Source organism: Hirundo rustica, chromosome 4 (assembly GCF_015227805.2).
Source record: "Hirundo rustica isolate bHirRus1 chromosome 4, bHirRus1.pri.v3, whole genome shotgun sequence".
Classification (NCBI taxonomy): Eukaryota; Metazoa; Chordata; class Aves; order Passeriformes; family Hirundinidae; genus Hirundo; species Hirundo rustica.
The window spans coordinates 73,438,647-73,465,007 of record NC_053453.1 but is presented as its reverse complement, the minus strand read 5'-3'; the positions used below and the strand labels follow the sequence as shown (position 1 = coordinate 73,465,007).

At 41.8% G+C, this 26,361-nt stretch overlaps 1 protein-coding gene across 1 annotated transcript in view; it reads left to right on the top strand.

Annotated features, from left to right (window-relative positions):
• The first annotated feature begins 4,237 nt into the window (after positions 1-4,237).
• Positions 4,238-26,361, top strand: part of PTPRO (protein tyrosine phosphatase receptor type O) — a 168,981-nt gene continuing 146,857 nt past the window's right edge. Inside the window, exons 1-2 of the mRNA XM_058420384.1 lie at positions 4,238-4,314; positions 5,522-5,590. The gene's annotated coding sequence lies outside the window, so the exon portion shown is untranslated. The remainder of the gene's footprint in view (positions 4,315-5,521; positions 5,591-26,361) is intronic.

The window sequence follows — 26,361 nt, the reverse complement described above, 5'->3', positions numbered from 1 at the left end:
AAGGACAGAGTTTATCTGAAGAATATCCTTGTGGAAAATGATGAAATATTAAGACTTTTCTCTCATTTTCCAGACTCAAACACCAAAACAACAGCTCCCTGCTGACCTTGAGACCAAGCAAGGAGATGCAGAAGGGATAACTTCTTTCGATGAAGTAACACTGGTGAATGGAGCAGAAATGGGTTGAGGTATTACCACTGACAAAAGTTCATCAGTTGCTAACACAAAAGTCTTGGTAAAAAAGTGTTGAAGGGTATTTTCATTCCAAATTTTTTGATGTATGTTTAGGAAGTCTTTAAGAGGTCATGATATTAATGAAGGGTTCTTGAGTGCATTTTCTGAGCTCTCTGTTGCTTTTGAGAGCACCAGCTCTTGCCTAGAATGACTGTTAATTGGATCAGTATTCATCTTTTGAGTGGTTTAATTAATGGATGTGGAATCTGACATCTCTCATACCAGGCTGATGTTCAGAGAATGGCGATTCAGTATTTTGTAAATACTGGTTCCGTGCTGGAGGTTTCTGTCAGGCAGCCAAGCTGGGGGGCCCCATCCTTCCATCCTGCCCACGGGGTGGATGTGTGTCTGTTATGTTGTCCCCTCTCCTGATTCGGTCAGAAAACAGGCTGAGAGGCCAGCCTGAGTACAAGATCATAATGTGGAGAGTGGAACTGGTGTTCCCCATTGTAATAAACACCATAAGCCAAATTCAGTGAATCAAAATTTAGAATTTTATTTTGAGACTCAAACACAGTCTCCGGTGGCCACAATTAAAAGGGACAGCGTCGAATCCCGGGATTTCGGCACTGGGTGAACACGGTAACCGACTCTGCCAGCCTGTCACCCCCTCAGTTCACAAATTGGGTCCCCATACTGCGGATTTTTATACGGTCTCTCGCTGAGGGCCGACTGAGACCGTGAGACTCATGCCTCGCGGTAGCTTCATTAGATATTCATGTCTGTGTCCAGGGTCCGGTGAATAGCCAAACAATGTCTTGATTGCTGCCTCTGGAGAAGTTTTGGAAATAGTAACATCGGGCCAGAACAGATAAGATAGTGATTTGATACAATCAGGAGATCGTCAGGGCCCATATCTCCCTTTTCCGTTCCTTCATGCTGTCTTTGCAACGATTCCCGGCAGAGATTCTCCGTGCCCCACCGTGCAGATTTCGTCTCAGTTAACCCTGTATGCACCTTTTAGTTTATTGATTTTAAACCCAATTTAAAGTAGATTAATGCTATATGATACATTATTACATTCTGCCGCAAACGAATTACATATTCTATTGCTTAACACAAATTAACATTAGGACATATATCACACCATGCTGGGTGTGACTGCTCACGGTGTCCTGTTCAAAGCAGCCAGGGGTGGCTGGGTTATTTCATTTACCTTTAGCCATTTAATGCACATCTGCTCCAAGCTGCTGATCTGATTTTCTGCAGTCCATGGAGTTACCTTGAACTTCGTCTTCTCTGTCTCTGAAGGCATCTTGGAGGCCCCAGTGTTTCAGTTAAACCCAAGAGTTTGCTACTGGTACAATCTACTTCCAACAACCCTTCTCAATGAGATGGAGACTGTCCACAGGCATCCTACCTCTGCCTAGAATCAGTCACCTATTTTGGTGAGATGCATTGAGTTTGGCCCACTCCTCTTTTTTTTCTTTTTTTTTTTTTTCCCCATTGGCTGCAAAGTGATTTTCATTAAGTAGCTTAGATGGAGCCATTTATTATCGGTCAAATAAGTCCTATTTCCAACTGAAGCGCTGAAGGTTTCGTTCTCAAGGTCCATCTTTATTTTCAAAGAAGTGACCGTCCTGCAGCTGGAGGTGTGGGACTCCCCTCCAGGAGTTCAAAATTTCGCTTCCCTATTCTCTGTAATGTAACCTACCAGGAAAGTTCGTGGCTTTCCTTCTCGTTTTTACCGAAGATGAGAAATCTATTAAAATTACACATATTATGGTACAATCTTGTACGCAGTTTTGCTCCATGGATAATTTTTTTTTGCTCTCCACACCACAACAGAAGCATTCTGAAAAGCTCCATACGTGTCACTCCTAAGCGTTTTTCACTCAACAAACTTTGCCTCAACTCCTGGTTTTGTCTTCCCCCCACTTTTACAATCAAGACCTTTTACAGCCACTTTAATTGTGAACTATGGTCTGTCTGGCTTTATTATAAGATCTGAGGCAATCACCATCATCACCTGCAGCTGAATAAAGGGCTTGATTGCACTTTCTCTTGAGCCTGAATGGGGTAGACAGCTTGGCTTTAAGGGCCACTGTTGTCCTCAGTGCCGAACTCCACCGTGGTCCCCCTGACAACCACAACTCTTTCACCAAAATGACCGTCCCCTGAGGCACACAGCTATTTAACATGGGGCTCAGGGTGGCACCCCTTCGAGGACACAAGCTGTATTTAGAAATCTGAATTACTAGGCTGACTTTCAAATAAAACCAAGATAAAAACCCTTTTAGGTTTTCTGGGGATGGCATGGTGAGAGGAACGTGTTTTATGTCCTTTTTTAAGGCAGGCAGCGTGTGCATTCCATGGCCCTGTGCCATCTGCATCACTAAGCTACCTTCTTCCATGATTTATATAAACCTTACAAGCACCAAAACTCTGCTAACTATCTAGCCAAACTAAAAATAACCTCTGAAAATAGTCCAGTGTAAAAATGTTTGCCTTCAAGAGAGAAAGCAATTCATTCTTTACAACCCTTCTACTGTGTCGAAACTCTGATTAAGTTACTGGTTACCAATGGAAGCAAGAAATTTAAAGCCACTAATTGCTTGCAAGCTTCTTCTGAATGATAATTAGAGAAACCTGGTGTAGGTGCTGCTTGGAGCTATTAAAGTGCAGTTAGATTAATGTTATGGAAGAAACATAGTGAGCTCTTAAGATTAGACTGTTTGTGCATTGAAATTTCCCTAATGGGGTGCAAATTTAACTTTCATTTGTACCAAGCGTTGAACACTCATCCTATATTTTTGAAGTATTTTCCTGATTTTGTTCATTTTTCACATGACTCATTGGAAGGTTGTGTTAAGTGATCAAAAATCTGCAGAGCTAAACTACCACTAACAGCAGGACTGTTCATTAAGTCCAGCTTTCCGTGTATTCCAGCTTAAAAAGACACATTTTAACTTAAAAACCCCACATTTTAAACTGGGGGTGTGGTTTCATCATTTTGGAGGGCTTTTATTCAAGGAACGGAGACTTAGTTGAGTGCTGCTCTGTTACCAGTGGAGGAAAGGAAGGAGTCCTGCAGGTAACTCAGAGCACCTTCAGAGCCTGATTTCTGGTTTAACCGCAGCAAATCCTGATATCTGCTTACAAAGGGAGCAAAGATGTTTAGCCTCTCCATGTAATTTTTTTGGAATTAATGCTTTTGCCTGTTAAAACTCATAACTCCCTTAGGTGTCTTCCCACTCCTAAGGAGATGGTATGTAGGGATGCTGACTTGTGGAAACGTTTATTAATAGCTACATCAACCACAAATTGTTGTTACACACGAGCTCTGAATTTATTGGGAAAGGTTCATTGAGTGCTCTGTGTGGTGTAAGTCTTTGAAATGCGATAGCCAGCCAGTTTCTGGCACAGGGAGGAAACTTCTAGAAAGGGACCTTACTAAAACCCTTGGAATAGTTTTATTTAATACATAGGAGAAACAGAAGAAAAACAAAAAAAACCAACCCCAAAATAGACTTCTTATATAGTGGCTTCTTTGTGATGTGTTGGGTTTCAAACTGCTGAGACAGTAGAAGAAGATTGGAGCTCTGTAGCCAAATCATAATAAGAAATGTTTTATCTCTGTTATTTAGGACAGTGACACTGAGTGAGCATTTCCAGAAAAAAAGTGGGTGGAGAATCTTCAGATCCTGTGTCTGCTCAGTTTGAATACTTGAATTCTGAAAAACTTAATCAATTAATTTGGATAATCTGAAAAAAAAAACATGTTGGGAACATTTGTTTACAATAGGGTTTCAGCAATTGGGTTTGAATTATACTTGTTAAAGACAGTGCTCCATTTAATGCTCCTGTTCTCAGACAGCAACAATACCTTTAAGCACCACCTTTAAAACTGAGGTCCTGTGCTGTAGGAGAAGGGAATACAGGTGATTTTGCCCTTGATCAGTAACAGCTGTGTTAATTACCCAGTACAGCCTCAGTGACCCTGATGAGTCACAACTGTATCCAATAAAGATAAGTGTGATAAAAGGGAGTGGATGAGTAGTGAGGAGGATTATGAAGGAGGAAGAGGGCACGAGAGGGTTGTGAAGAAGGATTCTGAGGCGAGAGAATCCCTGCTGTGAGGTCAGTCTGGGTGTGCAGTCAGAGCCTGGTGTTGGAACCTGCCATCACAGTCTAGCTGGGTAAAAGCCTGCAGTCAGAGGCTGCGAATTAATACTTGTAGTCACAGTCTAGCTGGGTAAAACCCTGCAGCCAGAGGCTGGAAGGGAAACCTTCAGCAGGAGCTTGCTGCAGGCAGAGTCAGGGAATGGTTGTAGTCAGGATGGCTGAGCTGTACAGAGGAATAAACCAGGACCCTTTTCATGCTGTGATAAATGAGTCTGTGTTTCAGCTCGTCCTCTTACAAGAGGGTTGCTGCAGCTCTGAGCAAGGATGACAACCTAATTTATGAGTTATTCCCTGTCACGTTGGGTCCTCATGCCCCTGAACACACTGGAGCTTGTCTGACTCTGAAGCTCAGCAGGGCTGGACCCCTAAAGTCAGCACTGAGTGCTGCAGGCTTCTGCCTTGCCATAAAGGGGAAAAACATCACCCTGAGGACAATCAGACCTTGGAAAGGGCTACCCAGAGAGGCTGTGGATGCTGTTCTTGCAAACTTTTAGCACCCAGCTGAAGTAAGCCAGGTCTGCATTCAGTGCTGAGCCTGCTTCAAGCAGGAGGCTGGCTGAGCTAGAGGATCTGCTGAGGTGGCATCTAACTTGAACTATCCTAGGATTCTGTGGTTTGAGCTTGAATTTTGTGTATTTCACTGCCTTTGTGTAACTCCCTTTTATAAAGCTGCATGCTTACATGGGTTGACTGCAATGATAATATTCGTTAATTACGATAATTGTATCATTAAAAAGAGGTCTCGCTTTCTGGCAGGAATAGACAAAAATATTTTTTTATAGATTCCTAAAGATAGCAGTTATTGCAATGAGGCCTACTTTGTTTATGCATAGCAAAATTTTCCACCAATTGCTATTGACGGATTAAGATAATTGCCTATAAATTAAATTTAAAATAAAAAAAAAATAGATAAAAAAATTGAAATAATTGCAGCGTAGTTACTTAGTATAAAAGCCTTTTAAAAAAAAATTCCTTTGTAAGAAGCATAAGTGTCTGAAACCAGGGTTTCTATATTTGTTATAGAAGAAGAGTAGGCTGGAGTAGAAATGACACAATTCAGATACCACATAAATGCTTTGCTTTCCAAGAATCACTCACTTGTTGAGTCATGGTGAGCTTAAAGCTTCTTGTTTATGTAACGATATTCTCATTCTTCTTTCAGATGGAAGAACAATTACCTGTGTTTTAAAAGGACATGTTTTCGGTTTTGGCCACTGATCCTTCGAAATAGGTAATTACTCGAATATATCCTAAGTTGTCCATTTCTCTGTTGTTGAAAAATAACTAATTCATTGTTCTTTTGCTGTTCTGATGACCCAAATGGCAGAGTTGAAGGCTTTGAAAATGTGGAGAGTCCAATTTTTTTTTCAAAGATTAGAAGAATATATTTTTTTACATTGCAGAATGGAATGACTGCTGCGGGTATGAAATGCTTCAGAATGACAATAATGGGGAGACCCAGTGACTGAGTATAAGTGAATATTTTTTACATTTTTGTAGGCTTTTGTAAGAGTAGATTTTATGCGTGTTGAAGGTTGAGGTAATAAATTTATTGAGATTACAGGTAAATCGTGGCAAAGTGGAAAAAATGTAAGGCTGCTTTATTTAGCAATAGAATTTCTTTCCAATAGTTCTTGGTTCTTCTTTTACTAAATAGAATCAACATCAGTTACGAAAATGAACAAACTGCATTTTTATCCTCTGTGAAAAATCTCAGCTTTTAAAGGAAATTTTTAAAGTTAAAGTTTGACCAAGGAAGAGCTGTCTGAGGAATTTTGTGTTTTAAAGGGCCAGCAGTGTGAGAGTGCGTGTTCCAGCAGATTTGCAGCAGCCCTTGGGTGATGTCCCTTCTTTGCTGTTAATTCATACTCACTCCTACCTTAAATGAAACAGCACAAAGCTCTTTTCCTTGTATAACCAGGCTCAGACAGACTGCAGAAATGTGCTGAAAATGGGTTCTCTGAAGACAAGTGTCAAAAGCCTGCTGTATTTTTAGTTCTATGACTTCATAACCCACGGGATTTCTGGCTTTTCTTTACTTCATCTTGCCAAGCAGGAGCACATGGTATTTTCTCTCTATGGGATTCTTGCGTGGGCCTGGGAGTTCTTGCTGCTCGAAATCAGATGTGACGAATTTTGACCTGGATTTGGGAAAAGGGAGGGGTGTGGACACACACAGAGGTTGGGTTTTGGCTTGATTGGATTTTGACAACACAGGGTGAATTTTGACCTGGATTCAGGTAATTTTACAGTTGTGCTGCTGCTTGGAGCCACAGCTGGAGCTCACTTTGGCGAGGAATATGAAATGTAGTCCTGGAGCTGTGGTCTTTGCCAATAGGCAAGTTTTGCTGGTAACTTATGGCCTTAATTAGTCCTAAAGGCTTCAGGAGCCAGTTGTTGGGAGATAGGTGTTCTTAGGTGGATTATTTGCAGCATTGTCCTCCAGGGTGAGGCTTGGTGGAAAAAAGCCTGAGTTTCAGGGGGAAAATATTCGTTTGCATCATATAATTAAGAAATGTATCACTGAGATTACACCTAGTGAAGCTGAATTGTGGAGGCTTTTGGATAGATTAAATCTGGAATTTTGTATTGTGTGTTCTGCTTGTGTTGTTGTTTTGTTGTTTTTGTTTTTGTTTTTTTTTTTAATTTAATGTACTGAAACATCTCACAAGATGGATATTTGATCCGATGCTGTACGGAAGAGACTAATATTGCAATACCTTATAAACAGAGAGATAATTCAAGTAGGTTTGGGAGCTGCAGCTGCTGTGAAAGGCAGTCACTTACCTTTCAGGAGCTGCACGAAGTAAAGGTGCCACAACAATGTTTTGTAGCCTTCACCTGTAGGAAGGGGCACAAACAGATTTTTAATTAGGGTGCTTAAAAAGACATGAATAGAATTTCAGATTTCTAAATTATTTATTTAATCCATTCTTTACTTTCTGCTTAGATTGGGCTACAGAGTCCAGAACCTGGGAATAGTTGTTAGGTCCAGGTGTATTTTGACACAAGTCAAGGTGAGAGCTCAGCGTGCACCAGCAGTCAAAGCCTGCCTTGCTTTCCACCAAAAGTCATCTGGGAGCAACACTGGGGGTATCTTCTCCTATCTCCACCCAGGAATATAAATGTAGGCAGCTTATCTTGGCCCTGGCTCTAGCAGGGACTTGTGCTGGCAGTGGGACTGATCAAATTATTCAGGGTACTGCTGATCTGCAGTGAGATACTCTCAAGATGCACCCATTCCCTGAGCAGCCCAGTTTGCTTTTCCTGCTGAAGGCTGCCTGGCTGTGTATCTTAGTTAAATCATACCCTGAAGGAACAGCTCACACAAGATTGTGTTAATATTGACAATAAAGAATTAACATGCATCCTATCATTGATTTCTACCAAAGCAGATTTTGCTTGAGGGATCGTGTGTAACGGTCCTTAATTATATTAGATTTAGCCAGAAGCATTCTTTCCTCACAGAAATATTGTGCCTAGATACTCAATAGCCACCCGGGCTTTTTTTGGGATGGCCAAATAATAATTCCTTGAAAAAGAGCGACTAAGAGCTCAAAATATTGCAGAAAATCAGGATTCATTAACTACATTAGAAGCAGTTTGTATCTTTAATAAAAATACCCAATTTTGAAATTTCTAGCACTTTTATTGAGATGAAAGTAGGAACTACCTGCTTAGAATGACTTGCCTTAAAGTGAATTTGAGCTGATATTTTTGTTTACTAGGTTAGATAAGATGCATTTCAGTTGATAAATAAGAATGGAGCTTTTGCTAGAGGATTCATTTTCCCTAAATCATGATTGACTTTGAAAGGATTTGCTTTGCCTCTCATGTAGTTTTTCTGTTGCACAGCCTGTCTGAGTTGAGCTTTGACCAGCTTTGCCATGAGATGTGATTGCTTTCTACTGCTCCCTTTAACTGCAAAAATTGCTGTGAGCTGAAAATCCACTCACATGCTGAAGTTTAGACTGAGCTTTCATCAGAGCTATGGAGAGAAAACTCATGGAAGTAAAGGGATTGCATCCCTCATCCTGCATCCTTCTGACAAGGCAGGGACAGAGCAGATTTGCCCATCAACATAAAATGGTGTCAAGTGTAGTTCCCTGTGGAAGTGATAAGATATTACTCAGAAGATTTTGTCAAATAATTTCAAACTGAAAAAAACGTGGTGAAATTGAGTGGGAGTTGAAGTCCAGAGCAACATGAAGGGCTCACTTTGATACCTTTTGAAATCAATTAGAGCAAAGGAATCCAAAATTTTCTGACACTTCACCTGCAAAAATGAGGATTTATCCCCTAGCATGCCACAGATTTCTGCCTCGGTGATTTTTGCCAGAAATGTTGTTAATTTGTTTTTTAAACTTGCTACGTTCTAAAAATGAATCGTCACCCTTAAACATGCAGGCCTGTAACCTTATTGGAATAATGGATTTTAATTCCCTTACTCCCTTCATTGTTCAAGCCCTCTTGGTTTATGCTTGTTATCGGAAGAGCTTGTGATTATCTCGTTGGTAAAGACCCTGTGCTTATTTCATTCTTATCACAAAGAGGAAAAAAAAATACTTTGGTACAGTTTTATGCAACTGTTCAGTGGGGAGGAGTTTTTTCCTAGTAACCAGCAGTGCATAAACGCATCCATTCACCCAGATAATCATTTCCCCAGATTTGATTTAAGACACTTCACTGAAGTTATTATGCTCATGTAAAAGAGCAACAATATTTGAGTGAGCCAGGCCTTAGGCCTTGATTTTCCTCCAAAAGATGAAAGCAAATGAAGAAATTCAGAGAACAAAACAATGGGTAAAAAAACCTGGAGCTGAACCATTTCTGCAGGGAGATTTAGGACTTAATCCTGGGAAGAAAAACCTGCTCTGGCCCTGATCCAAAACAGTACTCAAGTCTTAACTCTAACTCCATCAGCAGTTTCACTAATGTCTGCCCAAGTGCTTTGTAGACTGGGGCAGAATATCAGTAATTTGCAAGAGTAAGCCCTCAGAGAAATGATCTTGGTCAAGTGATAAGGGCTGGTAATGAGCTGAACTTGTAAGGACAGCAGGAGCTGGCTGTGGGCATATCAATGGCTTGGAAAGTCGAGGGAGGATTAGGGAAGTTGGAGCAAAACCTACCAAAAGAAATAGCTTTACTATTATTTGAACATCTTCAACTTCCTTTCCCCCAGTAAAATAATTTCTAAATAGATGTTTTTGAGAACTGATTTTTTTTTCTGTTTTGGTATTTATTTTTTTTTTCCCCTCAAACCAGCTATCCAAAGCTGCTAGGTAAGAATTGAAGATTGGAATTCAGGCGTGTTAGAATGCCTCCACCTTTGTTCTCTGGGTGTAGAGTTGTTCCTTGAGTTTCTTCTCCAATAAATACCTCTGCTATTCATCTGGTTATTTGATGCCGCTCCTGTTTTTGCACAGTTCAGTGGTACACGTGTATAAATGGCACATGTAATATCTTTAATATATTCCTACTATTTGCTATCAGCATACTGATGCAGCTTATACCATTACCCACTTTTTTTTTTTTTTTGCAGCTTGCTACTCCTTAAACCAAAATCTTTACTGAACCATTTAAAATAATGTTTGTTCCGTGGTTCCCACTCTTTCCAGGTAGACAAAAGAGCAGAATTTTGGCTGTGGGGAGGAAAAGGCAGTGTCTGAATGGTGAACTCCTTTTCATAAGGGGATTGTGCTTGTGGCAACATCAGTGGAGATGGAAGGAGATTGTGGATAGCTGCTTGGCACTGAATGTGGGTTAGCTGGGAGCACTGAATGCTGAGTGAGGTGGGGGAGCCTTGGGGAGCCTGGATTTGCAGGTGGGTGGCCAGATCTGCCTGTGGTGTCCCCTCTCCGAGGCCAGGCTGTGTTTCAGCCAAGGGAGCAGGCTCAGTGTCCCCTCCCAGCCCCGGGACAGAGGTGCTGGCAGAGGCTCCTGGGCTGCAGAGGGACCCTGAGCTGGGCTCTCTGTGGTTTCAAATCCTGCAGGGCCAGTTATGTCTGGGACTCACTGTGGGGCTGCTGCGTTTTGGGTTCTACGTGTTCCTTTTCAAGCTAAATGTGATAAAATTTGCTTTATGAGGAGTGAGTTGTGCAAATAACTCAGGAATCCGTAGCTCGCATGTGGGTCAGAGTTCAGCTTCAATTTTGAGCTCACACTTGCTGGTTTAGAATTTCTCATGCTTCCCAAGATTTGCATTAGCATCCAGTGGTTGTTTGTTGGTTGCTTTTTTTCCCCTTGGATGTTTGGATCTGGGACTGTGGTTTGTGCCATTTGAGAGAGGATATTCACATCCAGACACAGAGCTTAAATGTAGATTTAATCTGAGCTGTGTGTAGTCATGAACACAAGTAGAGGAAGAGAAATGTGCAGTAAAGAAAGTGACTAAATTTCTAAGTGTTCGTGTTCAGTTTCACTTGTATTTGGACAGGTTTGAAATAATTTTCAAATTATTTCAACATACTGTCTCCTTATGTCTTAATTAAAACTGGGCCTCTTTCTAATTTTTAGTTCTTTTAAAAAGTGCTGCTGCTATAAACCAATTATAAATCACTGATGTGATGCAGGAGTTCCTGATTCGGAATCTATGGTTTATTCTGCCATCTCCACTGGATGATTTACTGGTTAATCAATTGGGTGGTTAAGAGGAAGACAGGGATGAAAGTGACTGCAGATGGTCCCCAAGCTGCTGGAGTGCCACATCCAGATTTCCCAGTGGCCTCCAGCTGTTTAAATTCTCGTCATGCAACGCGAGGGTTGCCCCAGAATTAACTTTTACTGCAAGCCCCCCACCAAGGCTTTGACCACCCAAATGCCTACAAAGAAAATTTCTGCAGCATCCTGTCTCATTTTCCTTTAAGCCACACTTCACTGTATGTGGTAAATAAGAATTAGATGGCAAAAAACCCAGATGAGTCCTTTTGCTTGTCACCCCACCGGGGACTCATCTAACCTTAATATGGAAGATGTGCTCCTGGAGTTCAGCCAAGCTGGTAGTGGTCCTTCTACATTTGCTTGTCCTTGAGAAAACGCAGTTCATGCCCTTTCCCTCTGAGTAAATGGTTCTAATTATCTGAAACATCTCTCTTTTTTCCCCCCAACATTTAATCAGTGGCTTCCAAAAAGCCTGAACTTGGAAGGGAGTCTTGAAACTCTGCATGACCACAAGAGTTTAGCTCTTCTCTGGCTTAATCTTGCTCACCTCAGGGATAACTTACAGCTATTTGAACTCTTGAACAAAATACATCCACGGTTATTGACCTCTAGTCCCACTTGCTCACACGGGATATTCTGGGGTTGCTTTAGCTCAATTGAGCAATATTATTTTCTGAAAGTAGCTCCAGTGAAACTTGTAGGGCTGGCTACTTGTTTAGGAAAGTTATGTTTACCGTGTGAAAGTATCAGAGTTGAACTTCTGATAATGCTCCTTCCTTTATAAAGACACTTGCCCTACAGCAAGTAAAAAATAAAAAGTAAAAAATAAAATCACAACCCCTCCCCATTAGAGCCCATATCATTAACAGCATTCCTAAAAGAGGAAATCCACACCTATCTGAAAATCTGAGGGGTTTTACAGGGCTTTAGAAGACTGAAGGATTCACACAGATCATCCTACAACTTTTACCTGTTGTTCATGATTGGGGGGGATCCTCAAGCAAGGACTGGGTGCAGCTCTGGCTGTGCTGCAGCAGTGGCTGCCTCCCTTACCCTGGTGGCTCCAGGCACACTGGGGTTAATCTCTGCACCAAGGGCAAGAGCGGTGGCCTCTTGGGCGTCTGGGTTTGAAATTGCTACTCGCTCTGTACAGGTAACAAAAATGGTGTTATCTCAGGGAGTGATCTGGTTTGCTGGTTGGTTGTGTTTTGTATTTTGGGGTTTTTTTTTGTTTTGTTTCTTTCTGCTGTTAACTGAATGGCTTAATATCTGGAGCAAGCGAACTCGGATGGGCTTACGAAGATGAAAGTGCAATTAGGGGTTTAATCCATCCCCACGTCTGAGAAACTGTGTAAGACCAGTGAGAAGGGGCTGTGCAGCCACAGTCACATGTGCTGATAGCGGCTCCTTGGCTGGGACCGTGTGACCTTTCCAAGGCTTGCGATGGAAAGAGGAAGAAATGTCTCCTGGCTGTAAAAGCCCGGGTTACCCTTTCAGCCCGTGATAAATTAACTGCTTTGTTAAACTGACAGTTTACCCTGTCTGAATGCCAACAAAGGCAAAAAAAATGTGAGCGTGCCTGCCTGGCACAAAGCGTGGAAGTAAACCACATGCCTCCGTTCACCCCTGCCTCACTAAATCCACAGAAAAGCAGGATTTGGAGTATATGTAGGAATGTATTGGATGCAGCATCAAAGCATTGTCTTGATCACCATCATCCATTCGCAGTCTTGCGGAGTGTAGTAATGCATATTTTCTTGCTTATTCTTAGATTTGTAGCTTGACCCACGAGAATTGTTTTAACTCTTGCTGGGGTAGGGGGAGCAGACAGGCTGTGCTCCAGCTTTGATATATGAGCTGATTAGAGCTTCTGGCAGCTTCCAGGACAGGGTTTCTCAGCAGCAAGTTCTCCAGAGGGTTTCTGGGGCTGGGATTACTGTTAAGGCTTTTTTTTTTTTTTTTTTTTTTTTTTTCCCCTTGATCACAGTTCTGCTGCTAGTAGAGTGTGTGAAACAAAAGTTCAAATGTTGGCATATTCTCCTGTGGGATAGCGGTACTCAGAGCAGATAATTTGCATATTTGAAATAAGCTACACAATGATATTTTTTTTCAGCTGCTGTGCTCAGATGAAGTGTAATCAGTGGTTTCTAGTCTAGTTATTAATGCTTCTGTACTGCTTTTCCCATGGTCATGCAAATTAATGTAAAAAGAAAAATAATATCGTAGGAGCTGTGATTGTTCATCTGTAAATACAGAGTATCAAGAATTGAGATAGCTGGAATTCCTGCTCCCTCAGATGCCTGAATTAGAAGCATATAGTCATTTTTCAGCTCTGATACAGCCTTTGTAGAAAGTTTAGCAGCAGAATTTCCTCTAAAAATGCTGATTCTTTCCAATGGTAGAAGAAGAATCCTCCTGTGTCTAGGTTCTTAAATTCAATACTTAAATTTGAATGGGTTTAGTTATTCCCCTCACAGCTGCTGGCACCTTCTGGGGTTTGCTTCTGTTCCTCAAGAGCTTTAAAATCTGTGATAGAAATATAAATATTTTATTTTTCTTTCTCACCCTGTTTGAAACTGGGTATGGACCTTACTGTGGTACTCTGGTAAACTGGGAGACCATCAAAGGAGATTGTTTCAGGCAGTTTAAAATAGATTTCAAATAACCAAAATATAGGAGTTGCAGCGTTTTACCAGCCCCAAAACTTGTGCAGGATAATTGAGCAATGTAAACTGATGATCTTCACTACTCATGTAGTATTAGATTTAAGGGAATTTTAAAAGAGACCAAGAGATTTTAAAACAATCTTTTGCTCCCTGCAGTAGTTAATCACCAGCTGTGAGTGCTGGTTTCTATCTAGTACTCGTACTGAAGAAAGTGAGAATTTCTTTCTCTCATCTAGCTGAGTAAGAGCTGGGATCTGAGATGTGATCCTTGTGGCTTCCAGAGGAGATGCTACAGCTGAGCACAAAGCTCCTTTCCACCTCCTGGCTGTATGCTCCTCGTTACAATAGAGTGCCAAAATTCATCCTGGAATTCCCGCTGTTATCATCTTGCCTTGCTGCTGCCCTCAGAGTCCTTGGTAATGAGGTCTAGGGGGACTTAGCATCTGCCAGCTCCAGGTCTGTGGGGAAAAAAGAAAAGGAAGAGAAATGATACTCTCTCTTCCTTGTAGCAGTACTTAAGGTGTTGAGGCTCTTGGAATAAATCCTGGACCCAAAGGAGTCTTAAATGTATTGAGCATGGAGTGGTAATTTACACCTCCTTGGAGCCTGTCAAGGTCAGCCAAGGATCGGCTGCAGAAAGCATCGAGTGGAGAATTCAGTGGAATCTAATTCTTCCGCGCTCCCAGCGTTCCACTGCTCCACAAAACCCGCCTGGGAGACCTGTGGATGATGGAAGGTGAGGTACAAGTGCCAACAAACCAGAAGTGAACTCAGCACCGGAATGCATCTTATGGTGAGTGCCCAGCGCAGGAGGAAAATAAAACGAGGAGCGACGCGCGAAATGGAAAACGCGGGCGAGGAGAAGACAACAGCGCGACATCCTCGGGCCACTGTGCGACACAGTCCTTAAAAACAGATCCAACATTGCCACCTGCGGGTGGCTTCGAGCTGGAGGGGCCCCGGCAGCGCTTCCAGGGGAAGGGAACACGGTGGGAATGTGGGAATGGAGTGGGGAGCCTTTGGGAAGGGCATTGGCCAGCACCAGGGGAGTGATTCTATCCTCCAAACGTTAAAATGTGATGCTGCTGTGAGACACTGGTTGATTGAAACACCGTTCCTGTTGTGAAACGCCACTTTCACTGACTTAAGAGCTGGGAATCATTAATCACAGAGCTGGGGATTCACTGAACCAGTCAGGCTGGAAAAGACCTTTAAGATCATTGACTCCAACCATTAGCCCAGCACCGTCAATCCCACCACTAAACCGTGTCCCCAGGTGCCACATCTACGTGGCTTTTAAATCCCTCTTCCCCAGGCAGCCTCTTCTGGGGCTTGACAAGCTTTTCCATGAAGGAATTTCTCCTAATACCCAATCCAAATCTCCCCTGGCACAATTTGGGGCTGTTCCCTCTTGTCCCCCAGACAAAAAGCTACCTGGGAGAAGAGATTGATTCCCACCTGACTACACCATCCTTTAGGGTGGTTTGGGAGAGCAATGAGCTCTTCCCTGAGTCTCCTTTTCTCTTCGTTTCCCTCCTGAGGTCAGATAACAGCATTGGTAATTTTGTGGTTTTCTCTTTATGGTTTTCTCTGAGTATTTGGAGTCACACACCTCTCTTTTGCAATGTAGGTTTCTCAGTAGCTCCATCAACTTCCCTGGGTTAAACTTGCAGGGGATTTTGGCTTCGGGTGAGTTACACCAGAAAATAATTTGTCGATCACTGACAGCTCTCTGGTTGAGTGCAGTCACTGACCATTGTTAAAAATCATATTCATGGGGAGCGTTTATTTCAGCAAAGGGTGAATTCAGCTGATGTATATTTATTCCATAGTATTGTACTTAAATGCAGATTTTAAATAAGTATTTGTTTCTTCATAGTTTCATTCGCTAATTATACATTCCAATTGTAATACCTACATTAGTTTTACACTTCGTTCTTAAAAATGAAATACAACAGCAAACAGTGAAATAAAAATGTTATAAACCAAAAGAAAGTGCTTTACTGGTATATATTATATATATATAGGTAAAAGGCTTGTTATATACGTGTTCATGCCTGCAAAGAGGCAAAAGTAAGAGGATAATGATGCATCTAAATTCTCCAAGGAATGGGCATAATTGAATTAGCTGGTTCAGGGTTCTGTTTGTGCAGGTGCTGGGCTCATTTAGAGAGGCACCAGATGATGCCATCTGTAGCATCCTGCTACTTTTCAGAAGGTTCCTTTCCCTCCATAGGGAGTGTAGAGAAATCAATATTTTGCTGATTTCACTGGATCTGTGCATTCTATGGAGATGGGCTGAGAGAGCTGGAGTTGTTCAGCCTCGAGAAGAGAAGGCTCTGGGGAGAGCTTACACCACCCTCAGAAGCTCAATGTTGGGTTTTTTTAACAGATTATTGCTCACAAAACATAGAGTTTGTAGGTTTTGTTAAATGAAATGACTGCTGTTTAAACTATCCATTGCAATGTGTTGTGAAAAACATGTACTTCAAGTAATTGTTCTGGAATATAACTGTGTGGGACTAGATAAGAACAAACTGAAAATAATGAAGACCTCCAGAATTATTACTGAATTATTTTATGATATTACTACATAATATTTTATTATATTCCTGATTATTACAGAAATAATCCCTCTAAAATAATTGAGACCTTTGGTGTTCCTCTTTCTGTTCTCTCTGGCTTGTTTTAGAATCATGAGGTGTGTGTTCTCTCTGGGACTTGATATATTTCTGGTCTAATTTCAGGGCAAAGACATCAGATTGACTTAGGCTGTATCATTTGAAGGTGTATATTTTTATGTTCCTATCAGATTTTAGGGTTTTTTTTTTTTTTAATTGGGCTGAAACTTCTTTTCTCTCTTGACTTCTCTCTCTGTCCTCCCCCTTGGAAGGCCCTGGTTGTGTTCATGACCTCAGCCCAAGCCAAGGAGAAGCAAATGGGGCCAGGCTGTTGCTTTAGGGTTCTGCTGCTTCTGCATCCTGTGCATTGTGACATGCCAACCTCTGTTGGCCAGAAATCCCCAGTCTTGTCAGAATGAATGCAGATCATAGAAGGGAAAGGCAGGGTAGGATGCATTCTAGTGTTTTTAAGCTTTGCTGAGGACATCTGGCCGGTGGTGATTTGCTTAGAGGAGGATTAATTGTAATGCAAACTCAGGAAGGATGGGGATCCTTTGATGATAAGTGTCAAGTATACAGGAAATATACTGTATACAAAGAGCCAGTGGACTCAAAACAGAATTATGAAGCCTTTCTGGGATCTCCCCGATGCTTCAGAGAAATCCATTATGCTTGGAGAATTTCCCCAGCGGGAATTTTTTGTGTCCTCAATGTCTTCCATTGTAATAAATAAGTTGTTTGAAATCCAGAGTTACGGCAAATGAGGTGAAGGCTATGCTGTGTTTTCCTTGTGCACAAATTCAAAATGCAGCAAATGGACTGGTTCGTGTCAAATGAGAGTGTTTGTGCCACGTAATTAAATTCTGACTGCTTTTTTGCAGACAGACATCAATATGGACCCACAACCTGATTCCTGTGGGGGAAAATTTGCAGCCCTAAAGCCTCCCAACCTAAGGAAGGACTCAGAAAATCCTGGCACGTTCTGGTGAGCTGGAGGCTGGTACAGAGATACCCAAAACTGCAGAGCTCCCAGCACAGGAACTGGGTTTTCCAACAGGGCTCTGAATGCAGCCCAGCCCTTTTTTGTGAGCTGTCGTGCTCAGGTTGATAAACCTGCCCCAGGAGGGTCTTTGGCTGTGGTCCTACAGATACACACGGGGCAGATTAACAATAAACCAGAACTGTAATGAGTTTGTTAAAGGGTGACACTGGGCCAATTGAATTTTCTGGTAACAACAGAACTTGCTAGTTTTGAAAATGAGATCCTGAGAATGGAGAATTGCTACTTTCAGAATAACATGGAGGCCAACAATTACAATCTTTGCATGAAATAATTATTGGAGACTCATAAATAAGTCATGTTAGAAATGTTAGAAGACTGGCTTTTTTGTTCTTAGAATGTGCTTTTGTGGAGCATCAGATGGGAAAGCTGTGGTATATGTTTTAAAATATATTTTCCATTTGCAAATATTTAAATATTGTTTTCCATTCCCTATAGAAATGAGAATCTGAGATTAAATGCCAGGGCTGTCAGGATTTTCTAAAAGTTTGTATGAAGGAGGTTCAGAACACCTGAGTTCCTTTTTTTTTTCCCATTTCTGTAACTAATTGCTTCTGAGACCCCAAGCCACAAACAAATAAAACTGTCAGTTTCCTCAGACATAGTCCCCAAAAGGCTGGGAGAAGCATAAAAATGTTTTTTACTTGGTAGTAGTATTTGTTGGATTGCTTACTGCTTCAGATTGAGGCTTGCTTCCAAACAAAACATAAATTTAACGTGACAAAAGAAAACAAGGTTGAAATAATAAAAAAGTTTTGACAGCTTGAGGGTGTTTTTTTTCCCAGTAACTGCATGAATTTACTACAAATTTGTGAATCACATCAGCCGATAAAAAGATTTACTTTTGCCAAAACGTTTTAAGTGACCTTTCCAAGTCACTTCTGCTCTCTGCTGTTGCGTGTTCACAGAAGCAGCACGACCAGATGTTCCAGGTAAAAAGAGGGACACATACAGAGTTAATTTGTGGGGTGAAAGTATTTCACACTTTGCCTGCTCTGCTGACCGCCTTTCACTCAAGTCAGCTTTCCTGAAAGTTTCCCTGGAGAAGGATGCTCTTCCCGAGCTCAGATAATAATCACTTTGTACAAAACAAGCCCATCCCACTCACCCTCCATCACGGCTGTACTTTAGGCTTGGTTCAGTGAAAAGTTCTAAATCTCTCCTTTAAGGCACATTTTTCACCTCGGCTCTTTTAAAGACTTCCCCAATCAGCTAATTGCAATTAAAAGTCACGGAGAGGGGCACTCTCAGCACTTGCTAACTGCAGCTAATCCATTACAGCAGGGGGGCAAAGAAACATCTCACCCACCTGGTACAGCAAAGAGCTCTGCAAGAGTCGGATCGCATTGTCCAGAGGAGGTCTTGGCTGTGATGGTGCATTTAGCACCTGTAATGCAAATGGATGAGCTGGAGAATCCTTAGGAATCACCGGAGCAGTTAGGAAATTGGTTTTATGTCTCATCCAAACTAAAGATAAAGGAAGCTGTGAGTACCTGCCTGTGCACCACTAAACCAGTTGTGTCCACTGCAAGTTTTTTCGTTCTCTTTGCGGAACCTGCTCAGGATCCTTCTCATGGTCACTTTTTTTCCTGCTGATCAGAATTGTTACCAGCACATTCGCAGATGTTTCCTTGGAGGTGGCTGATAAATCCCAAGCACCGTAAAATTCCACAGTTTGATTTCCAAAATCAAACTGCCTCTGGCTTCCTGCATTTGCTGCTGATTACAGGAACCAGGGGTTTTTCCACTTTCCCCTAAGCTGCTTCTTGTGGAACTGCATTTAGGTTTTTTGGGATTTTTTTTTTGAAGCATGGAAAGGCATAGATGTTTTCTGGGAAGGGCTGAGGGAGGATCTCATCATCCTCACTGACTGGAATCGTCATGAGGTTGTTTTCTGGAGCTGTGGTTTTTGTTTTCTCTCCTATAGAAAGTATCACATTATGATAATATTAAGACTGAGTGCTGATGTAAGTTGAAATCAGGAATCACTGAAGTTAAGGCTGTGTACACTGATGCAATGCTGCTTCTCAGTTGTTTTGGTTTTTTTTTTTTTTCCTATATCATAACAAACCATTTCTTTGCCAGAAATCTTTCTCTTTTTAAATTTATTCCAAGCATTTTTATTTTAAAGGGTTTTATTTTTTAACGTCAAGTTTAAAAACAGATTTTACAGCAAGAGAAAACTACTCACTTGCTCAACAGAGAATTGAACATCCTATACCTTGAGTAGCCACAGCGTGGCAATGTTTCAGAGAATTTTGTTCCCGTCTCTGGCGGTGTTGGTGAACCCCAGCGCTGGGCTGGTGGTGGAGCATTTCCCTGCAAACCCTCTCTGTACTCTGCATAATTCAGTGTGGCAGTGACAAGCTGCAGTGTAAAACAGGGAGGAAGAATGCGCTGAGATGCTGTGGCAGAGAATTGCAGTGATTAGGATAGTTTACGAGGATTTATTTATGCCTTTTTTTAAAAAAAAAAAATAAAATCTCATAATATTTTTAATTTGGATGGGAGAGACCAGCATTGATGATCTCTGAGCTCTTCATGTTCTCTTCCTCATATTTTTCCCCTCTATGTCCTACCCAATTAAATTATTTTTCTGTAGGGAAAATCAAAACTGTGATGTTTTTTGAAACTAAACAATGGTCAGAGTGGCATACTTGCCTGTTTTTTACATATTTGTATCCAAATGTTCTGTAACGTGAAAATAATGTATAATTAAGGCTCTGAATTGCAATAAGGTTGTTTACCACCTTCAACATTATTGTTTTTTTCATAAAGTGAAGTAGCCCATGGTCACACAGATACTGTTTTAACCTCTCAATGCACTGACACTTGTGCCTATTGGAATCTTTACTCCAATAAATGCCTGTGAAGGAGTAAATATCAATCTAATTTCTCAAATTAGCCATATTTTACAAGGATCAGAGATAAGACACCACCCAAACCCTGGATCCAGCTAGCTTCAAGGCATAGTCACAGTCCTGTAGCTGTCTTTATATTTTCTCAGTGTCCATATTTCATTACAGAATTATTCACATTGAAATATTTGGATGGGGGAAAAATTAATTTGTTGGGTTTTGGTTAATCCCTGGAACTATGTTTTGAGATTATACCCTGTAATTGTGTAAAATCAAAGACAGATTTTCTCTTTTTCTACTTCTTTTGCCTAATCTTGAGGTGGAGCCCCAGGGCTCTGCAAATGCACCTGCTCTCTCCAGACTCCATCAGGTAAAATCATTCAGGCTTGTCTTCTGTGCTGTGGAGGACTATGCTCAACGTTTAGCTTTATTTTCACCCCCAAACAAGGTCCAGGGGGACTTTATGGCTGCCGTGAGGAGAGTTTTACTGTCGGTGTCAATTTGTGTGGCACTTGGTGCCCGCGTTGCACATCGATACCCTGGTGTGTGTGACTTCATTGTCTGTCAGGTATCATTTCAGAGGAGCATCTCTGGATGTCCCTCTCAGCACAGGGAATAACCTGAGCACAGGGGATTAATAGTTAATGTGTCCCATTAATGTGTCCCACCGATTCAGTGATGCTCTTTTCAAATCTCACCCAGTTTTGCACAAGCCTGCTTTAACAGCTGCCAGTTCCCTGTGATGTTCTTGCTCCTGAGGGGATCTTAAACTCATGGAAGGGTATTCCTTTCCCACTGGAAGATATGAAGCAATAGAGTTATCTCTGATGCCAATTTAATTAATTCTGCTGCAAGACACTGATGTATTCAGAAGGCTACCACGGATATTACACGCACACTGTGTTGCTCATAGCCAGCCTAATTTAGTGTGCTGCACTTGTATTGGTTTTCACCGTGGCAAAATCGACTCAGACAATCATGCATGGATTTGGAAAAGCTTTATAGCTCATAAACATTCATATTTGACTTTGTCAGCAAAGGAAAATTAGTTCAAACAAGGCGCAATGATGCATTCAACGCTCTGGGAGCCTCTAGTTCAGAACTTGACACTGATAAACTGTTATAATTAATTCTTTCCATTTAATGAGATGGCTTACACTATCAGCAAATGCGGGTTTTGGTGTCAACGTATTATATTGACCATCTTCCTGTATTAATTAGAACACAGCTTGGTGTAGCCTTTTCTTGTAGAAGACCAAAAGACAAATACAGTGAAGTTTGTTTGTGTGCCTGACTAAATTCGCGTATTGAGGCAGCTCGTGTGTGCTTACCCGGAGTCAGAGAATGGTTTTCAGTGATAAAGCAGGAGAAATTGGGAAAGTGAACTCCTTGGCTCTATTCCTGCATTTGTCATTGAGTCAGGCAAGTCATTAGACACAGCTTACCTACCTGTTTAATGGAGATAATAAGACTTTCCTGTTAGGGAGAGGGATTTTAAGGCTTAATTAATTAATATTGCGGAGCTCTTTGCCGCACCAAAATGAAAGTCAAAATATTGCTCGCTGTAGGTTCAATTGTATGGAAAACAAAGTGTGATCTGATAGTGCTTTAATTTTATGCATTTATTTTACTGAAAATTATACTAACCTGATTATACTGATGCTAACATCCACATGCTTCAGAGTTATTGGAGGGCTTGTACTAAAACTGAGTGCAACAATAGTTTACAGATTTGCGTGTAAAGGGCTAAGAATAGCTGGTTACTGATCCTGTTCTCATTTGGTGATTTTATTTTGCTTTGTAAGTGCAGAGAACACGCCAGAAAAATGTAAAAAAAAAATGTTGCAGTATGTTTTGACACTAACAGACACTAATAAGTGGTACTCAGCAGAGCCGAAATATGAAGTGATTAAGTAGGTCAGCTTACTTAAAGAATAGGGAATAAAAATAAGGTTAAAACAAAAGTATGACTGGGTAGAAAGCATTAAATCCATCAGCAACAGCAATATTTGTACAGGTGTGCCCAGGTAATGCATTGGTAGTGACAAAAGAGGTGTTTTTAATGCAAAACAGTCTGGCAAAAGAGGGTATTTGAGATCCACGTGCTGGATTCCTCCAGCACTGTGCATGGAAGCGGGGGAAAAGCAAGTGCTTGAGCAGCTGAGGGTGGTTGATGTCAGCCTCAAATTGCTCAGTGCCATGTCAGGTTATTGCAGCACCTGTCTCCTTTGAATTCTGGTTGGAGTGCCTTGCTGCGACACAAGGGCCCTGCTTGCTCCTCAGGCCCTCCGCCAGACCCTTGCTTGATCATCTTACTTTTTGGATGAGGGCTTGCTCAGAGTAAGCATCACCTTAAATATCCACCTGTATGTGTTCTGCATGGATGAAAATCTTAGCAGGGAGTTTTCAACTGACTTCCGTTACTATCTCTTTTCCTAAAAATATATTTTCTGCGTCATTAGTTCCATCTCAGTGATGAGAACATGGCTATCTTTGTGTCTCTTTGATGTCTACTCTGCCTGTGAGACTTTTGGAAGAAAACAGATTTTCAGCCTTTGTCCAGCAATGTTTTTTCCTGTAATTGCAACAATGAACTTGTTCCTGGCAGAGTAACCAGCTTCACCCTTCTGATTACTGTCATCATGACTACTTGAACCAATATTGCACCTTAAAATGATAGAATACCTTGATTCCAGTTGGATGGATTAGTGCTTTGAGGATGATTGACAGAAATCTTGCAGATAAGTCTCTGAGACTTAGAATGTGCTGAAAATTATCCAGAAAATCTGTGTTTTCATCTGGGTGTTGTCTGTCATTTTAGTTTCATCCTCTTCTCCACAGTAATTTCAGTTGACCTCAATATGTTGTGTCGTTTTTTTTTCCTAGCACAGTCTGATTTTTGTAATAAAGTGTGTGGCCATATATAACAGGATCCCATTTCTCATCTCTGTCAAATGTAATTACTTTGATGGCAATGCATTCAAATCCACCTTGATATTACAATCGTGGTTGTTTCACTCAGTAATGGGACAGAAACTGACAACTTGCTTCTCTTTTTTTTAACAAGGGCTTTCAAGGTCAGACATTTGCAACAATGCTACTTAAATTTGTGCCTTGGTAATCTGAACCCCAGCATGTACCTGTGCCTTTTATGCTATTTGTGTTTGTTACTGGAATAATGAAGCCAACTTAATTTCAAGTTGTACAGGTTCAGAAAGCTCCTCAAGTTGTTAGAAGCAGACCTGAGTGAAATCCCTGGTATCTAAGGAGGCTGGGACAGCCAGGGGTGTTTTGTGCTGGCTGCACCAGGATGGATTGAAAATGGGTGTGCATCCCAAAGCTGAAGTATTCTTGGGATGGATGCGAATTATTTTCGGTGTCGCCCTGTGAATTCCATGGGCCAAGTTCTGGAGCCTTTTATGCTGGATAAAAGGGTGTTTTCTCCTGTAAACTGATCCACTGACTTGAGGGGAGATTATTTACAGGAATGTGATGCTCTGACAGAGTAAGCCATTGTCAGGGAGCAGTCACAGCACTTCCCACATTTCCGATGGTGAACTCCATTTGCACTTCCTTTGCCAGACAGAAATGTAAGGTACACCAAGCCTCATGGACATCACCCTTCCTTAGAAGTAGGAGAAGGGAATACAGGTGATTTTGCCCTTGATCAGTAACAGCTGTGTTAATTATTAATGCAGCCTTGCCCCTGATGAGTCACGGCTTTATCCAATAAAGATAAGTGTGATAAAAGGCAGTGGGTGAGATGGTGAGGGGAATCATGAAGGAGCAGGAACCTGGAGGAGGAGGAGGGCACGAGAGGGTTGTGAAGAAGGATTCTGAGGAGAGAGAATCCCTGCTGTGAGGTCAGTCTGGGCGTGCAGTCAGAGCCTGGTGTTGGAACCTGCCATCACAGTCTAGCTGGGTAAAAGCCTGCAGTCAGAGGCTGGAAGGGAAACCTTCAGCAGGAGCTTGCTGCAGGCAGAGTCAGGGAATGGTTGTAGTCAAGATGGCTGAGCTGTACAGAGGAATAAACCATGACCCTTTTCATGCTGTGATAAAACAAGATTCCTGTGGCTCGTTTTACCCACTAACAAGAGAGCCGCTGCAACAGTTAGCTGCTTCTGGTTTCACCCAGGTTTGGGAGTTAATGTATCTGGATGCCTTTGGTTTTGGTGGTTTTTAGCCCTCTGCATCTATCTGGGTCACATCAGCCAGCAGCCTGCTTCAGAGGGGCACAGCCTGAGCAAAGCTCCGCATTTAATTATTGCAGCTGAAGCTATTATGCTTGGGAACACATTACCCCTCTCCAAGTCCCCATAATGTCATTTTGATGTTTTTCTATGCTATTGATCTACCTCCCCGCTCTGTGCGGCTTTTGCTGTGCTGACAGAGAACGTCAGAGCTGCCTTGTCCAAAAGCACTGGGCCACCCCAGCCATTCACGGGGTGCTGGGCACGCCTTTGAACAGCTCTGTGGATGCCTGTTTGATGTGCAGCCTCCCAGGCTTTCACCCCGAGCTAGTGCCAGGGTTCTACTCCATGGTATGGAAATGCCAAGGTAATTTCATGCTTTGTAAAGCTCTATGAATATTTTTAATTACGGCGGAAGCGCCGTGGAAATGGAGATTGTTCCGGGTTTCATTGCTGCATGGTAGTTTTGTATGACTCTAATTTCATAGCAATCTAGTTCATTGGGCACTTTGAGGTTTGTGGGTAGTCTGGAAGCATAAGAAAGGGAACCCCCATGTTTCTCATGGGTTTGATAACCTTGGCTAAACTAATGTGGGCACTCTTTTGCACACTGCTAGCAGCGATAGATATTTTATTTTTCCCCCTCCCACCTTGGAGACTTGGAGACTGACAGTCTCGAGGCTCTGAAATGCCTCTGAAGTACGGTATTTCCCCACACTCTTTCAGTAGAATTCAATGCCACGCTGTAAGGACCAAGTAGGTCAGGGCAGAAGACAATATGTTAGCTAGCCTTTATCAGCTCAAACTTTGGGTTCCCTTCAGAACCAATGTGAGCTTCTCCTTGTAAAATCCTTTCTGCCTTGTAGTAACCTTGGGGCTTCCAGATGGTTTCCTTTAGGACACAGGAGATGAAGACAGCAGCTTAGGGCTCAGCTTTTGCTAACTCCCCCTGCCAGCACAGCACCTGGCTGCCTTGCTCAGCTCTGCTGGCTTTCTGCTCATTTAAGGGCTCACTCAAGGTATCAGGGCAGGCAGGGCAAACCACGGTCTTGGCGTATTTTCACACCCAGCTCTTCCTCTATGGGCTGGGAAGGATCGTTCCTGGAGGTGGAAATTTGTGTGAGGAGACGCAGTTGGCTGCCTGATCAGATTAGATTGCTTTCCGAAAAATAAGGCGTCCTATGTCTGCAGAAGTAAAAAAATGCAAATCCTATTAGTGTGAGAGTGTGTTAGCTCATAATTGATGTATTTGACATATTAGTGTGCTAATTTATGTAAACTGGGTAGACTGTGAAAGATAATCATGAAAAAGGGAAGCGGGCTATTTTTAATTAACATCTTGCAAATAGGTGTGTAGCAGTCTAAAAGTGGAGAGGGAATTTTATAGAGATGTTCTAACACTTAAGTTTCAAAAATATTTTCTTTTTTCCCCTTCCTACTCTTGGCTATCTTTCAAGCACTCTGGAATGAGCTCACATATAATGTACAGGAAGGCAGAAATGAAAAATAATGCATCATTCTGTTCTTTGTGTGTAACAGTCTTTTTGACCCCTGAGATTTTGCAATACTAACGATTGAAGTCAAATAACAAACATTTTTGCCTCAGCTGGTAAATCTACAAATTTTTCTTGCTATTTCCATATAATAGGTAAAAGTCTCTTAAATCCTGCCAACCTGCTTTCCTTGGTGATTAGAATACCTGACTGTGCCAATAATGTATTTGCTGAATCTTCTCTTTTCTCTCTCTCTCTCCTTTGAATGAAATTCACCCCCTAGGAAGTAAATCGTTAGTGAATGAAATGGGATTTTTACGAATACATTTATGATTTCCAGCGATTTTTTTTTTTTTTTTTTCCCCCCCCCCATTCTCTCATAGCTGCAGGCCCACTTTCCACACAGAGGTGCTTCTGAGATTGTTTACTCTGAGTGCCCAGTAATTGGCACAAT